The 4,227-nt window shown below is 44.9% G+C and overlaps 1 protein-coding gene across 1 annotated transcript in view; it reads left to right on the top strand.

The window, feature by feature from the left end:
• Positions 1–4,227, top strand: part of LOC106811199 (zinc finger protein 658B-like) — a 20,705-nt gene that overhangs the window by 8,430 nt on the left and 8,048 nt on the right. The window lies entirely within an intron of this gene.

The raw sequence follows: 4,227 nt of genomic DNA, 5'->3' as shown, positions 1-4,227 counted from the left end.
GCCAAGAGAGAGATAGAGAGGGAGCAGAGAAGAGATAGAGAGAGAGATGAGAACAGGAGAGAGGAGAGAGAGAGAGAAGAGAAAGCGACGAGAGAGGGCGAGAGAGAGAGAAAGAAAACAGGAGTATAATGAGATCACGACTTGAGGGAAGATAGGGGAAGTAGAGGTAGGGGAAAGAAGGGGAGGGAGGAGTAGACAGGAAGCCGCGGAGCGTAAGCGCGAATCCGAACTCTATGATGTACGCGTACAGTTTAATTCTACACATTGTATGCTTTGATACCATACTGTTTACAGGGAACACAGAAATTAGGTTTTCATACAAAATTTGTTGGAGAGTCAAATTCCGCCGGCACATTCTGGGAGAAATCTACCGCGATATTGGAAACGTGTTTTAACTACTATCTTTAACATCGCAGCTACGCTAAACGTATTTTACTCAGTTGCTAGGAAGATTACGTCGTGTTTGGGAAAGGGAACTAACACGGTTTACCGGCTTTGGCTTCAATTTCAAGGCATGCTGCGTATTTGGCCGCCAGAGGGCTCAGCTGTCGTCGACGACTGTCACTAATGTGTCATTTACTGCCAAAACCTTGAGATGACGTGACACTGCGAATTTGTGCGTGCGCAGAGGCGCGGTTCGTCGCGTGCTGGTACTACCCGTGTGATGAACACGAGTCGCAAGAGAAAGCACGACGTCCGCGAGAGGGCGAAGTTCATTGGGACCGTAGTTTTTGTTCGCGAGCAAGTCAATCGGTAAATCGGAGATGATAGAATTTGTCAACGCCGGGAGATTGCGCCGAACAAGCCACGCGCGGTGGATGCAGTTTTCTTCCTCCTCACTGAATAAAAAAATACTGCTCCAGGCAGCATCATTGGCACTCACAGCTTTAACTAAAACATACACGGCTGGAAATACCGTCAGAAAATTCGGTCGTGTTTCTATTAGCCCTTTCTCTCCTTCAGACTGCGGTCACTGATTGCCTGGAACACCGAAACACCTGCGACTTCCGTGAAAAGAAATGCGGAGGAAATGAAGCGACTTCACTACGTTGTTTCGTCGGCAGCGAGTCCTAGAGCACAGATAAAAGAAGCTGGTGGCTACTATATATAGAGATTATGTATATCCGGCATCATGCACGCACGTACACGCGCGCGCGCGAAACACACTGATATAAACGTAATGATGTAAACTCTCGGCGACGTGCGAATGGATGGCGCGTACACATGCACGCCGCAGCAAATCGCACATACGGACGAACCGCACAAACACGCAGACATGTATCACGACATTAGCACAACCCGCAGGCACGGCAACGTAGGCACGGACGCACGCGTGCACAGAACGGCGCCTTTCCATGCCGTAATCTTACACACAAACACCGGTTAAGGCACACGCACAGCGTGGCGCGCATTTCCCGAAACGCGCAAAGCCTGTGGCGCGAAGCCAGGAAAGCGGCTTTCGAAACGTATATACTTTTTACAAAAACCTCACTCGAAATAATTGGAATTTTCGTACCGTCACTCTAATTATTGGCAACAGGAATCGACCAGAAATCTTGCGTAGTATATAAGTATTTATAGCGGTCGATCCCAAACACCCGGTATAATCCTGTATTGTCTTCGGGCGAGATGATGGGGAGTGGGGGGAAGAGCAGGCGAGGAGAAAGTGAGCGGCGACTAGGGGAGCGGGGGAGGAAAAGGATAACGGGTTGAGACAAAAGGAGGAGGAGAAACGAATAATGATGAAAAGGATAGAGGAAGAGGGGGAAAGGAGGGGAAGGAGGAGAAAGAGGAGAGATGGGAGGAGGAGAAGTGGAGGAGGAAGGATGTGAAGGAGAAGAAAGAGGATGGTAAATCGGAGGCAGAATAATTCCGCATTCCGAAGCCACACGACAGTTTCGTTTTCTCTCGATTTCATTTCTCGTTTTTACTCTCACCGCTCCGCGCTTGCTTCTCCCGTCCTGCTCGTTTCCTCATTTTCTCCCTCCCCGTCCCTCTTCTCCCATCTTCCTCTGTCCCGCTATCGTTTCTCACATCCACAGTCTGCTTGACCATTTCCGCACGTCGTCTCTCGAGCTTTTTATTTCAACCCCCGCTCTGCCCGTCATTCTCTCTTTCTCTCTTTTTCTCCTCTCTCCCTCCTCTCTCTTTTTTCTTATCTCTGTCTCATCTCTCTCGATCGCGGCTCCTCTCTCTCTCGCCTCCGACTCCTCTCGCCCTCTCTCTTTTCTTTCTTTCTCACTACCAGCGGCTAACGGCACAGGCGATGGACAGCTGTTCGTAGCGCCGGTGGCGATTGAAGTTAATTTACGAGTAATTTAGTTGACTAATTTGCGCTGCATTCGCCAAGCGAACGCTAGACTTGGTCACTAGAACAACTGGCTAAGACTCCTTACAAACCCACGCTCGTCGTCAGCAGCGGTTTGCAGTGTTTGCTGCAAGCGTAAGCTGTGGTGGCTTCAGATAGGCAGGCCCTGGCTCCGCATGTTGGTGAACCAGGCGTAGCGGGATACTTAAGTTAGTTGTGCAGGGCGAGTTAGTTAGTTTAGGCGTGAAGAGAGTATGTATAGATAATAGTCAGTTAGTTAGGTAATTTATTATTAGGTTATATTGTTGTTAGGTAATTAGTTAATTAGTTAGTTAGTTAGTTAGTTAGTTAGTTAGTTAGTTAGTTAGTTAGTTAGTTAGTTAGATAGTTAGATAGTTAGATAGTTAGATAGTTAATTAGTTAGTTAGTTAGTTAGTTATTTAGTTAGTTAGTTAGTTCTCGCCTCTGCTCATGATCCTGACCTGTTGCCCTCCTTGTTGCAACGGTATGCGAAGCCCGCACTCTACATGTAACATCGAGTCTGCAGTCTACACACTGACTTTTAAAATAGCAGTCATACGATTTAGATTTTTTAGATTTAAATTTTTAGATTTTGAAATTTATTTACGCTTTCAAGTATATTACATTGTTACATATATCACAACCATTTTTTTAAAATAAATACAGCGAGGGAGGGCGAATTGACTATACAGACTTCAAGTCAGCCACTCCGCTAACTACAGTTAGTTACTTAACGTTAAACCATGAATGACAATACGATTGGATAATAAAAAATATATATGAGAGTTGTTATGAAAAACAAATAAATAATAAATAAACTACATGCAAATTACCCTGAGTCCACATGAGCCCGAGAGCCACATGAGCCCAGAGAGAGAGAGAGAGAGAGAGAGAGAGAGAGAGAGAGAGAAAGAGAGAGACTATCAGAAAAGAAAAAAACGCTCACAGACGCATAGCTGAACAATAATTGACAGGGAAAGAAAAATTAAAGCACAACAATTGAAGATCACACAACACACAGCACAGGCAACAAATCACACACAAAGAAAAGCCAACACAAAGGCTATCTATATCTTATATCTTTATGGCGTTTCTTCCTCATAGTTTTTGCATTCCAAACTTGCATTTTGTAACCGCATACTTGATATTTCCAGTTTCTGGTAACACAAAATGTGAGCCTACAACTAAAAGTACATAATTGATGTGTTAACACCTATGATAAATTTTATTTGGAGGTTATGCGCAAAAACCTGCGACACCCAGTGGAAATGGAATCGTCCGAAAATGAAATTAACAACATTCCATTTATTTCCGAGTGTTGTTATATGTGTGCTGTTATTATAATGGCCGCTGTTATTATATATGTGTAATACACTGAATTGTTAATTCATTGATTGTATGAACTCACGCCTGCACTAAAGATCGTCTGAATGTTAATTATACGTTGGAATGCTTTGAGAATGCATGTGACATGGACCTAGATGCGTGGGAAGGATAAAGGCGTGATAGAAATCCACTGAAAATTGCGGTAAGTCCAGTCTAGCGACACCGATAGTGATCACTCGCATGATCTCGATATTAGTATACGAACAAAACAAACGTACGTCGAGCCTGGCAATCCGCGTTGTTCGCCAGTCAATATTGGGATGAAAATGAAGAATAAAACGTCGGGGTACGTTACGTGCCGATACGAAGATAACGGGTTCGACTCGTTTAGTTCACGTAGCGCCGTGCACGTGTGTCAACTATTGGTCACATCCAATAGTTCTACTCTCCATGTGAGCGATGCACTGCATGTGTCTGTGCCTATAGACACAGCATACTAGTTACTGTCGCTCTCTTTCTCTCTCTCTCTCTCTCTCTCTCTCTCTCTCTCTCTCTCCCTCTCTCTCTCTCTC

Source organism: Priapulus caudatus, unplaced genomic scaffold (genome assembly GCF_000485595.1).
Source record: "Priapulus caudatus unplaced genomic scaffold, Priapulus_caudatus-5.0.1 Scaffold514, whole genome shotgun sequence".
Taxonomy (NCBI): Eukaryota; Metazoa; Priapulida; class Priapulimorpha; order Priapulimorphida; family Priapulidae; genus Priapulus; species Priapulus caudatus.
Note: the sequence above shows the minus strand (reverse complement) of the source record. Positions and strands in the feature narration are given on the sequence as shown.